Genomic DNA, 14,003 nt, shown 5'->3' on the forward strand with positions numbered 1-14,003 from the left:
TCATCTGGTCACAAACATTTTACCATCTTAGCACTTGCTGCGTAATATGGGAGCAGTATGTTGTGCCAAATGCTGTAAATCACAGCTGATCCATAGCTAATAGTAGTTGGTCACATTCAGATGGACTGGTTCTAAAGCCTACACATTTTTTTCACCTTCGTGAAATACGTTCCCTGCATTAAGGTAAAAAAAATAACTAGGTAGTAATATCTTTATTACGAAAAGACATTTCCCAGCTTCTTCACTTGTAATAAGTGCCATCATTTGTAGTCACATGGGTAACCTGGTCACATTTTTTCACTCACAATGGAGGGGTTACACCAGATGTGGATTAAGAACATGATGGGAGGTGTGAAAGTTTGTGGAACCCTTTTAGGTTTTTTTTTTTACAAAAAAATAAAATCTAATTCAATAGTGCCAGAAAATCCAGGATGGTAGGTGGTAGTTCAGTTTGCATAGCTGAAGCTGGGAATTGCTGTCAAATTGCCAAGGTCGAGATGTAAAAAACCAAATGCTATCCCTGTTAAGGGATGGTTGTCAGATTGATGTAGATGGCCTTTTTCATATCTTTGGTTGACCAGTTGTCTGTTGTGTTCAAAATGTGAACCTCATTGTCCTCAGAAGAATGTCCGTTTTCTTTACATTGTAGGAAGTCTTCAGAGCCTTCCTCTCTTGGGCCAGTCATTTTGTTGAGAGGTTGTATTAGCTCCCAGATGTACATGTCTTTGCATATACCAAGTTACTTCACACGTGTTTAGGCGTTGGGTCTTTTTGGATGTACAACCTTCTGTCTCAGTTGGGCTTGAAAAACACATGGATGTAATCCTAAAGAAAAACAAATGTTTCCCTGTTTTTTAAAGGCATGGTAAGCGTTCAGCAAAGCTGATTCCCACTCCCCTGGGGTCCCGGCCAGATCTCTTCAAGAAGACGGCACAGCAGCCAGCAGGTCCGATTCTGGGCGCCCCCTGCCCTGTGATTGGCGGCAGTGCGATGCGGGCTTGTTGTCACACCGAGCAGTCCTCCAGTGGTATGAGTTTGATGGCTCTCTGAATGCAGCTCAGGTCAGTGAGTCTGTGACAGACAGTGACCGAATCAGTCCAATCCGATCCAATCTCCCATAGCCATATCCCAACTAGTGTCAGCGTGTAACCTGTCCCCTAAAACAACGATGTCAGAACCGATTCAATCATACAGTGTGCAGTGTACATAGATTTGTAAAACAATGGGATAAAGGAATATTCCTGAACTTTTTTATCTCATGGTTACTGCGATTCACACCATTTCAGTCAATGCAGTGCATGTCATCTCAGCTTGCAGAGCTTGGATTCATTGAATGAGTTTACCAAAAATATACAGCCTCATGCTACATAACTAAGCTCCATTTCATGCCGGAATAAACAAAATTATTAATTTATCTTTAATAAAAAAAACTCTTTTTAGATCGATAATTACTCCAAAGAATTTTATTAAAATAAATTTGATAAAAAACAAAAAAACTGATTATTATTTAATTTTTTAAATCATTGATTTTTATCCACCCTGCTTACCACAGATTTGCAATTCTGTACAGCCCATTGTTTGATTTACAGACATTTGCCACACTGCACAGCCAGGATTTTTTTTTCGTTTTCTGGTTTGCTGAACAATGAATTGCCATCATCACCTCTGTCCAATGAGCAGGTTGGTGAACCAGGTTTGCACAAAGCTTCTAGAAATGGCAAGAGCGACTGAACAAAATACATCCTTTGACAAGAGAACCCGTAAACATTTTCACTGCTTATTTTTTTTTAATGCATCTAGAAGACATAAAGGCATATTAACATTGTTCTATACATCAAGAATATTGCCAGATTATAGTCCAGAAAAACAGCTGATGAAATATGAACAGTTGGTCAGAAATAGAGAAAAATCATAAACAAAAAAAAAACATTTACCTTATGTGCTATACCAGTTTCCTAAGAGAATATGGAAAGGGAAAAAAAATCAGTGTGTCATGTGATTTTGGTACCAATCCCAGAGCATAGTGAATTAGGGAAGTTTTAGGGTAGAATTGTAATCGGTGAGAGAAGACTGTTCTAGGTGTCCTGACTGTCCAGCCCGGTACCCCAGATCTTAAAGGAGAAGTACAGCCAAAGCTCATTTGGCCCCACTTCTGTGGATCACAGTTGTGCAGTCCAACAGCTAAAGCCCGCTGTCTGCTGACGTCACAGAGCCAGTCAAGGCTGGGGAAAGATTGCAGCCATATGGTCAGGATCCACCCAGGACCCTGGATCAGCACCCGGCTCAGGCTCTCAATGAGCTGCTGAGAGCCTAAGCCAGCCGCTCCCGCCCCTTCCACAGCTCAGTGCCCCAGTGAGTGCGCAGGGAGGGGGCTAGAGCAGAGAGCCGAAGACTGACAATCACGGCTCTCTGCTCAGAGCAGCAGGGGGAACTGAACGATCAGCGATGTTTGATCACTCAGTTCTCAGCCTTAGACGGCAGGGGACAGATGCAGCATCGCATCGATGTTGCATCCACATAGATAAGTATGATTTCAAAACAAAAAAAAGGCCATACTTCTCTTGTAATTTCCCAGGGCATCCTCTGAGCTCATATGTTTGTTTATACAAGGTTAGGTTTTGGTTAATCAGTTTTCTCCACACACTGCTGATATTAGGTGGGTCTTTGTTAGGGCTTGACAAATTGGCTTTGAATCTAGGAGACTTTCTTTTTTTTTTTTTTACCTTTTGCCTACTGGTTACTTTCACCTTCTTCCTGCCCAGGCCAATTTTCAGCTTTCAGCACCGCACCTTGAATAACAATTGCGCGGTCATGCAATAGTGTACCCAAATGACATTTTTATAATTTTTTCTTCTTTCTTCTGGTGGTATTTAATCACCGCTGGGTTTTTATTTTTGCCAAATACACGAAAAAGACCAAAATGTAAAAAAACAAACTTTTTATTAATTTGTTATGAAATTTTGCAAATAAGTAATTTTTCTTCTTTACTAATGTGCTGTGATGGGCACTGATGAGGCTGCACCGATGGGGCACTGATGTGTACACCAGCTGTCCTGGGGGTAGCGGGCTCTCAGCTGCCCAGACCCGACTCGGAGCCCATCCGGGGGGGGGAACTGGAGCACCTGGGGGATCCCCTGCGAGGTGGTGTCCAGCTTGGAGCCATTGCTGAGCCTGTTCAGAGACACCAGTTTCTGCTCCAGGGAGTGGGAGTCTCCCCAGACAGCTCGATCTACACTCACCGGCCACTTTATTAGGTACACCTTGCAAGTACCCGGGTGGACCCCTTTTTGCCTTCAGAACTGCCTTCTAATTCTTCATGACATAGATTCAACAAGGTGTTGGAAACATTCCTCAGAGATTTTGGTTCAAATTGAGATGATAGTGTCACACAGTTGCTGCAGATTTGTCGGCTGCACATCCATGATGCAAATCTCCCATTCCACCACATCCCAAATGTGCTCTATTGAATTGAGTCACCTGGTGACTGTGGAGGCCATTGGAGTACAGTGAACTCATTGTCATTGTGAACTCTGACCCTACCAGCTGAATGTTGCAGCTGAAATGGACACATCAGAACAGGCAATGTTTTTCCAATCTTCTATTGTCCAATTTTGGTGAGCCTGTGCAAATTGTAGCCTCAGTTTCCTATTCTTAGCTGACAGAGGTGGCACCTGGTGTGGTCGTCTGCTGCTGTAGCCCATCTGCTTCAAGGTTCGATGTGTTGTGCATTCACAGGTGGTATTCTGTAGATATTTGGCGTTTAATCAGCATCGGCCGATTGTGCTGATAAAAAAGGCTGATTATAACTTCAGCGCGACTTGCAAATGACACTGGGACGACTTGTCAGGTGACTTCGCAAGTCGCCAGCTCCTGTCCTGTGCAGGTCGCCTGAGGCAGTCCTGCTGCAAGTTGTGCTGCCTTAGTGTGAACTGAAGTCTTCCACTTCTCTCCTCTCTGGGCAGCCTGCCAAGTCTCTGATAAAAGAAGCTAAAAAGATACTACTTGTCAATGAACTGTGGAGGAGCTCTCAGTTTAACCATTTAAAGACTAAATCTTTTCTGACATTTATTACTTACAAGTAAAAATCCAATATTTTCTGCTAGAAAATCACTTGGAACCCCCAAAAATTATATATATTTTTTTTTTTAGTAGAGACCCTAGGCAATAAAATAGCGGTTGCTGCAATATTTTATGTCACACGGTATTTGCGCAGCGGTCTTTCAAACGCAATTTTTTTTGGAAAAAATAAACTAATGAATTAAAAAAAAAAAAAAACTAAGCAGTAAAGTTAGCCCATTTATTTTTTTTCGTCCAAAAGTTTTGATTACCTGTTTTTGTGTATTTAATATTTAAGATATAGTTTTTTTTTTTAAATCTAAATTATACATACAAGTGAACTGATTGGAGGTTTGTTTTGTTTTAATAAATGTTTAAATGTAAAAATTTTCTGTATCACTTATTACTTAAGATTGCTGTCACACTGGAGCGAGCAGGCGTTGATGGTAAAACACTGCTAGTTTTAGCGGCGCTTTACCATCATTTTAGCGGCGCTATTCGGCTGCTAGCGGGGCTCTTATAACCCAGATAGCGCCCGAGGAAGGGGTTAAATTCGCCGTGAAGCACCGCTGCGGAATCGCTTTGTAGGCACTTCGGCAGCGATGTGCATTCATTTCAATGGGCAGGAGTGGTGGAGGAGCGGTATACAGCGCTCCAAAGATGCTGCTTGTAGGACTTTTTTAACATCCTGCCAGCGCATCGCCTCAGTGTGAAAGCACTCGGGATATCACACTGAGACTGCAGGGGAGCCGTTTTACAGGCACTTTACAGGCGCTATTTTTAGCCCAAAAGTGCCTGAAAAACGCCCCATTGTAAAAGGGGTCTAACTGTTAGATTTTATGAGATGAAGGGAAAAAAAAAAATCAGCTTAACATATCAGCCCAAAAAAATCGGCATCATATATCGGCCATCGGCCACTGCAATTTCTAAATATCAGCAACGGCCAGAGAAAAACCCATATCGGTCGACCTCTAGTATTCTGCATACCTTTGTTGTAACAAATGGTTATTTGAGTTACTGTTGCCTTTCTATCATCTCAAACCAGTCTGCCCATTCTCCTCTGACATCAACAAGGCATTTTCATTCACACAACTGCCGCTCACTGGATATTTTCTCTTTTTTTGGACCATACTCTGTAAATCCTAGAGATGGTTGTGCATAAAAATCCCAGTAGATCAGCAGTTTTTGAAATACTCAGACCAGCCCCCCTGGCAATAACAACCATGCTACGTTCAAAGTCACTTAAATCCCCTTTCTTCCCCATTCTGATGCTCGGTTTGAACTTCAGCAAGTCCTCTTCACCATGTCTAGATGCCGAAATGCATTGAGTTACTGCCGTGTGATTGGCTGATTAGCAATTTGTGTTGCCAAGCAATTGAATAGATGTACTTAAAGCGGGATTCCGGCCGTAAAAAAAAAAAAAAATTAAAAGTCAGCAGCTACAAAAACTGTAGCTGCTGACTTTAAATAAGTACTTACCTGTCCTGGGTGCCTGCGATGTCGGCCGCCCGAGGCCGACCCGTCCCTCGGCTCTTGGGTCCCGGCACCGCCATCCTAGGTAAGGGAAACAGGCAGTGAAGCCTTGCGGCTTCACTGCCAGTTTTCTACTGCGCAAGCGCTCTGTGAATGGCCCCGTGGTGTTCTGGGAATACACACAGTTCCCAGAAGACAACGGGGCCGCTCACCGAGGAGCAGAACACGCTACGGAAAAGGAAGAGGCAGATTAGGAAGACTGCCTAGCAACAAGGGTTTAGATAAGTTTAATTTTTTTTTTTTCAAATGTTTTTTTTACATTTTTTTTTTTTTTTTTTTTTTTTTTTTTTTTAGGAATTTTGGTGAATTTTTTTTTTTTTTTTTTTTTTCAGGGTGGTCCTCCACTTTAATAGTGAGTGCATATATCTCTATATCATACAGGGTAATAAGGGCTTCCTGATGACTTGCAATATAGAGTTTGTAAAATGACTTGTATTTATATAAATGCTTTGAGCTAGCAAAATTGTTACAAACCGTTCCTTCCGTGAACGGGTCTCATCCTGTGTTTGTCTGTCTCAAAGCTCAGACAGTGGTTAGTCACTGGATAACCAGGCTTGTTAATCTGTTTTGCCCACAAGTCTACCTATACACACATACCAGGTGTCTTCACACTCCACATTTATGGGACCTGGAGATCCTTGCAAATATCAGTCAGTTTGTTTCTGGTCCCTGGGTATATCAGAAACCCATTGTTCCTATCATGAGTTGTGTAAGCAGTAGGGTTGCACCGATACTAGTATTGGTGCCGATACCGAGTATTTGCACAAGTATTGTTACTCGTGCAAATGCACCAATACCTGAAACCGATATTTTCAGGCTCTGTTCTTTGAGCTGTCAGTGGGTCTCCCCCGTGTTAAAGAAGTCCGGTAATTGGAGCTGTCAAAAAAAAAAAGAAAACCAGCGCAATGTTTATTAACAACATTGCTCAGCCCTGAAACACTAAAATAAAAAGAAACATGTATATTTCTGTTTCTTCATCTGCAGGTCAAAGGGATGAACAAATGTTCCTCTGTTTAACCCCTTAATAACCCTGAATTTACACATTTCACATTGAAAAAAATTTAAAAAATCTTTATTTCATTTGTAAATAACTTTTCAGTACTTTGTACCATTGCTGACAGCTGAATTTAAAACAATACAGTTGCGGTAGGTATCCGTATTGGAGAGTACTAAAAAAAAAGTATCAGTACTCGGACTCATTGTAAAAAAAAAAAAAAAAAAAATGATATTGGTGCATCCCTAGTAAGCAGGCTTGTTTACAGATCCCCAGCATTTCCAGTTGAGAAAAACAGAATGTCTTGTGGGAAACTTAAAGATATTGGTCTCTGCTCTTTTGGTATCTGTCTCGGACCCAGAATTGAAATGATAAAATATACCTATTTTCTTCATAAAAGTTCTGACAGTGTGGCACTGGTATTCAGAACTTTGAAAATGCCCAACAGATACCACTTAAGCCGCATTCATGCCTGAGCGTTTTGTAGCTTGAAGCCTGAAGCTACAAAACGCTTGAGGGGAAAAAATCCATTATTTTCTATGGAGATGGTTCACATCTCCACTCCAAGTGGCCTGAAGCCCTACGCCTGAAGCTCCAACAAGTTCTGGACCCTTTTTTTCGCGCAAATCGGGCAGATTTGGGCGTTTTTGGAGCAGGAAACAGATGACAAAATCTAACAACATAGCAACAAATGATGAAACAGATGATCATTTTTCCTATTGGCTAATAAAAAAAATGCCAAAGCTCAAAAACGCCGGACAACGCTGCATGGAAATGCGCAAATATGCCCGAAAAAACGTGCGACAAAACGCCGGAAGAAACGCTCAAAAACGCTACGCTCAGGTGTGAATGCAGACTTAGAGCAGCCCGCGGCTTCCGCTGTCTAAGGGGAAGGGATACCCTTGTTTTTAATTGTTACATCATTTTGCTGTATGTAACCATTTTTAAACTATTTTTTTTATAAAATTGGAAACATTTTACACAATGAGAGGCCCTTCCTTCTCTTTTTTTTTTTTTTTCTCCATAAATCTACTTTACTTGCCACGAAAGACCACTGCGAGAAAAGGATATTGGTGAATACTCCCAGTCGATGAGAGACCACCAAAGCAATCTTTGACTCCTCTTTGTCATATGACAAGAGGGTCAACTACATCTGGTGAGTGGGGGGACCCAAATGATCCACGTGGTGGCACTGGAGTGGAACATACTATTCTATGAAGAAAAGCACAAGGCACTTTATTATATGTGGAAGATTGCACATGCAATTGGGACTGAACACTATTACTATACATTGCTTTTGATCTGAATGGACTTTTGTAATCTCAGCACGTTTATAATTATTGGATTATATTGCAAGTTTCATACAGGGAGGGAATCACTCTGGGGTGATTTACACAGGTTTTTGGCTAATTGCACGGTTATTCATATATCTAACACTTCTATACATTGCAAGTGCTATTTGCGCACAGGGTTTACCTATGAGTCCTTCTTTTTGAGACACCACTTAGGTGTACAGATGTTGGGTAATTCAAAGGTAGTAGAAGTAAAGGCAGTAATTTGAGACCAAAAGGGCCTGATTCTGTCACAGTTGCAAACCATACAAAGAAAGTCACCAGGTAGTTTGGAATATTTATGACGGGTAGATGCGTCCCTCTTTTTTGCATTTGAAGAAATCATTGTGGGATATAATACTATATGCTCTATGTAAATATCTTAATTGAATGAGTTTATCTCTGGCAGAAATACCCATGTCAAAATATGAGTTAAAAACTCTACTCAGTTTTCTTCAGGGATAACGGGGATATCATATTGCCATTGTGTCTTATGCTTTGAGTAATGGGGGACATTTCTTATCCAGAAGAAGATAAAAAGTAGAGGTGATGTGTATGGACTATGTGAAGTAGGGCCTTCTCTAATTTACAGTTGTAAAGGTGTACCTCTCGAAGTCGGTGTTAATTTTGGCAGCACATTTTCGATTTAGTTTTAGTCTTGGGTCTAAAATGGCATTTTAGTTTTAGTTCCATTTTAGTCTTCTGCAATTGTGTTAGTTTTAGTCGACTAAAATCGAATGGGTGTAATTGAATTGTAATGCATTTAGTTAACATTTCTCTACAATTTTCAAACTCATATACCGCTGGAGTGAAAAATCTAATATGCTGTTATTTATGATATTGAGGTGTGACCATGCACTACAGACCAGTGTTCATTTTAAAGTCCAATTTAGATTTAGTTTTAGGCTTAGTCTTTTTTGACTAAAATGGGATTTTAGTTTGTTGTATTTTAGTCATCTCAATTGTTTTCGTTTTAGTCGACTAAAATAGTATTCATTTAGTCGACTAAAATGTTTTAGTCTACAAAATTAACACTGCTCGAAGTCCAAATTGATTCAGCAGCAATTCGAAGCCGCAGGTATCTTTAGGTACACCTTCCCACACACACACACACCCCTCTACACAGCACACGGGAACAGAGCTGAGGCTGTCAATTAGCTGGAGATCCCTCCCCTGTCATTCCCCCCCCCTTTTTTTTTTTTTTAATGTTTCTTTCTTGATGTCGGGAAAACTTTTCAGACGTGAGTGATGCTGGAAGAATGAAGCGGCAGACAGAATTGACATTTAGTGGTCTTAATTAGGATGAGTACACACTATAGAGGGAAATGGTTTGTCCATACTTAAGCCTCGTACGCACGAGCCGAATGTCAGGAGGCAATAGCTGGTTCAAAAAAAACGTCCAACATTCGGCCCATGCGTATGTTGGTCTGTCCGACTGAACCAGACCATCTGGAGGGGCAAAAAAGTGTAGAAACTTAATGTTAATCCAGATAGGTTGATTAGGAGAACCAGTATGTGCCAAATCAGACAGTATGAACAAACACTGGATCTATATTTTCACTGATACTTTTAAGATAGAAGCGCCCGTTACAGTAGGGGGAGTGGCTGGCTAACATCTCATACAAAGAGACCACTGCAGCTTCAATTGTAGTGGCTGCATTATTCAGTTGAGGGAAAATCCACCAACTCAGCACCATAATAGTAAAAGCTGAGGTTGGGTAGGGCCAAACCCCCTCGAGAAGTGGGGAGCTGCAGATTCTCCAGTGAAAAGATGGCTGATTTAAGGGGGCCAGAGAAATGGGGAAGACAGAGTCAATGTCTTTGAATACCCTCTTGGGGAAATAGTTCGGTGAGTTGGACAAAATATACAAAAATTTAGGAAGGAAAATTAATTTTAAATAAATATACTCTCCCTATAAGCATAAGAGGACATTTAAGCTACAGTGTGGTTTTGGTACAAAATGAAATTATACATGGTAACAAATTATTATTATAATATATAATAATAATTTGGAAATTTAACTATCCATGCCTAAATACTACATTTGTAGACTGCAAGGGGACGGCGGGTCCATAAGGAATAGACAATAAAACCTTGGGCCAAGAGTAACTTGGTTTGAGAGTGTTTTGCAAGAACAGGCAACTTTTTTTTTTGACTAGATACATTTTTGACTTGATAAACAAGCGATGTCTTGATTATATGAGTAGTGTCACATCACGACTGAGTATAAAAGAGGAGAGGCGCCTCTAAGTGTAGCAATATGGCAACATTTAATGAAGGTACAACATTTAGCAACTAGCATGGTAATGATTAAAACAGGCACATCTAAGAATGCAGGCATCCGGGGTAAAGCTGTCCACATTGTCCTCCGCACCGCCATCGACGTCATCTCTTCCACGTTGCGCTCCACAAGCTTTTCAAGCCTCCATTTCAAATCGCTGTACTGCAGGGTAGTCTTCCCGGTCACGATTGCAGACTGACAGCGGTGAGAGCCGGCGGTGTGGGGGATGGTCTATGTTGACATCTTTACCCCGGATGACTGCATACTTAGATGTGCCTCTTTTAATCCTCAACCATGTGAGTTGCTAAATGTTGTGCCTTCATTAAATGTAACCGTATTGCTACACTCTTAGAGGCGCCTGTCTTCTCTTTTATACTCTGTAGCTCCTGCTGGATTTTGCTTTTAATCCCGTTGTGGAGGTTTCCATTTGTGGATGGACATTTTATGGTTACACAACCTATCACATTGCTATAATCTTTTTATATGGACTATAAACTGAAGGAATTGTGAATAAATGGTTGTGGAACGAATCATCTTAGTTTCCATTATTTCTTATGGGGAACTTTGCTTTGATATACAAGTGCTTTGGATTACAAGCATGTTTCCTGAACTTATTATGCTTGCAATCCAAAGTTTTACTGTATGTGATTTGGACCAATTAACTTTGAAACCTGAGTAATGCCCAAAATTCTTGATAATACATAAACGCTCAGGTACCAGCATTCCCCTACGTGAGTACAGGAGAACCGATGAGCGGCTTTCCTGACAGAGGGGATCTGCACTGATGATCGGTGCAATGATTTAGGCCCATCAGTGCTGCATATTAGTGCCACCTCATCAGCACACATCAGTTAGGCCTCTTTCACACGGATGATCCGTATGTCCGTTTTTCATCCATCCGTTTTCGGATGAAAAACGGACATACAGTCATCCCTATGGAGCGTCGGATGTCAGCGGTGACATGTCCGCTGACATCCGACCCCGCTCCGATCCGAAAAGTGTAACGGAGGAAAAACCTACTTTTCCCTCCGTTTTCGGATCGGATCGGATGACGACGGACACTACGGACCGTCATCATCCGATCCCCCCATAGGGGAGAGCGGCGCTCTGACAGGTCCGTCGCTGCACAGCGTGCAGCGATGCACCTGTCATCTTCCTGCTCAGCGGGGATCGGCGGAGCGATCCCCGCTGAGCCAGCGTGTGTTCACGGGGCGGATCATGACTGATCTGCCCCGTGTGAAAGAGGCCTAAAAGAGAAAAATTACTTATTTATACAATTTTATAACAGAAACAAATAACTTTTTTTTTTTTTTTCCTTTCATTTGTTTAGCAAAAAATAAACTCAGTGGTGATTAAATACCACCAAAAGTAATCTGCCTGTTATAAAACTTTTGGGTACAGCATTGCATGACCGTGTCATTCGAAGTGTGGCAGCACTGAAAGCTGAAAATTGGCCTGAGCAGGAAGGGGGTAAAAATGCCCAGTATTGAAATGGTTAAAGCTGATCTCGAGTTTATTATAAGAAACAAACCATTTAACATACTTTTGTGTAAGTAAATGAGCCTTAATATCTTCTTCCTTTTAATCCCCTGTACTGCAGCACTTAGACCGGATGGTAAAGGTCAGCCCTCTGAGCCTCTCAAGGCTGTGCTGCATTACAGGAGGCAGGACCATAGGGTTAACTTTACTGATGTGATGCTGCTCCTTCATTTTCAAGTCTTATGCCCCGTACACACGAGCGGAATTTCCGTCGGAAAAATCTTGGATGGTTTTTCCGACGGAATTCCGCTCAAGCTTGCATACACATGGTCACACAAAAATTCTCAGAACTTTCGACGTCAAGAATGCGGTGACATACAACACTACAACGTGCCAAGAAAATGAAGTTCAATGCTTCCGAGCATGCGTTGAATTGTTTCCGAGCATGCATGGTTTTTTGCACATCAGAATTGCATACAGACGATCGCATGTTCGGATAGGAACTTTTTCCGACCCAAAAATAGAGAACATGCTCTCAATCTTTTGCTGGCTGGAATTCCGCCAGCATAAGTCCGATGGAGCATACATACGGTCGCATTTTCCAACCAAAAGCTCTCATCTGAGTTTTGCGGCATTTCCGATCGTGTGTACAGGGCATATAAGACTAGAGCTGGTCCAGTGTCAGGCTGTATTACGTAGCTGCAGTCTGCAGGGAGGGTCAGGACCTGCAGTGCTGGCTGGAAGGGATGCCTGGGCCATGAGACTGGCTAATCAGAATTGTACTTTATTTAGTAAGTAAAACATGGATTTGTATTTAATAAACCTCCTTTAATTCAGCGTAATGGTTTAGATTCAGGTGTTTGTGTGTGGTGTGTGTTTTTTTTTTTTTTTTTTTAAGATTTGTATTACTATGTCTACTTTCACTATGGAGATCCCCCTTACTTCCTGTCCTGATGGCACTACATTTGCGTGTATTGGCAGAGTGTCACTGAAATAGGAAGTAAATCACAAAAACTTTTCCCCACTCTATTGGAAACTAAAGAAGAAGAAACGTGGCTTTAGCAGGGCTTTAAAGAGTATGAACGTGGATGTAAACCCTCACATATACCCAGTGAAGTGAACAGCCTCAGATGATACACAGAGATGAAAAAAAATCTCCCTACATAAGTTTTACAGGTATATCTGCTGTCTTCAGCTTTATATACTATTTAGAAAGTGCACCTCCTGTTAGATTTTTAACTTCCTCATTCATCTGTAGGGGTTGGTTTATTGCTATACACCTGTGAGACAGCTGATTGGAGGAAAGGCACACACCCCCTCCCCACACACGCAGAGCGTGCCTATGAATGGTTTAGCAGTCTGCTAATTTATAGCAACCTCCTCTGACACACACACTTCTATCTCGTCTCGGAGAGCTTGCCAAAAGTTAGGCTGATAACAGAAGAACGGAGCAGGAGACAGCTATGGGACATAGGGTTTTTAAGAGAGATAAGAAAAAAACCTACAGATATGTGCCCAGCTCAAATTTCTTGAATCGGGTTTGTATCCACTTTAACCACTTCAGTACCAGGCACTTATACACCTTCCTGCCCAAGCCAATTTTCAGCTTTCAGCGCTGTCGCAATTTAATAACAATTGCGCGGTCATGCTACACTGTACCCAAACAATTTTTTTTTTATCATTTTGTTCCCACAAATAAAGCTTTCTTTAGGTGGTATTTCATCACCTCTGCGATTTTTATTTTTATTTATTTTATTTTATTTTTTTTTGCGCTAATACAACAACAAATAAAAAAAGATTGAAAATTTTGAAGAAAAAGTTTTTCTTTGTTTCTCTTAAAATTTTTTGTAAATCAGTAAGTTTGCTTCTTCAATGACAGGCACTGATAAGGGGGCACCGATGAGGTGGCACTGATGATGGGCACTGATAGGCGGCACTCATAGGCGGCACTGATGGGCACTCATGGGTGTCACTGATGGTCACTGATAGGTGGGCACGGATGGGCACTGATAGGTGGCACTAAGGGCCACTGATGGTGGCACTGATTACATTGGTGGGTGGCATTGCTGGGCATCACTGATTTTATTAGTTTTATAATGGTGCCAGTCAGTGCCCATTTGTGGGCACTGATTGGCATATGTTGGGCATAAGTTGGCACATGTGGATGGCTATGGGGGATGTACCTGGCCATCCACATGTTGGGGGCTTCCCTGGTGGTCCTGGCAGATTCCCTGGTGGTCCAGTGTGGGCATCTGAGGGGGGGCTGCGCTGATAAACAATCAGCGCAAACGCCCCCCTGTTAGGAGAGCCCCCCGATTGGCTCTCCTC

The 14,003-nt window shown here is 41.7% G+C and overlaps 1 protein-coding gene across 2 annotated transcripts in view; it reads left to right on the top strand.

Moving 5' to 3' along the window:
• SLC19A1 (solute carrier family 19 member 1) overlaps positions 1 to 14,003 on the top strand; it is a 40,163-nt gene that overhangs the window by 10,646 nt on the left and 15,514 nt on the right. The window lies entirely within an intron of this gene.

This window comes from Aquarana catesbeiana, linkage group LG06, assembly GCF_042186555.1.
Source record: "Aquarana catesbeiana isolate 2022-GZ linkage group LG06, ASM4218655v1, whole genome shotgun sequence".
NCBI lineage: Eukaryota > Metazoa > Chordata > Amphibia > Anura > Ranidae > Aquarana > Aquarana catesbeiana.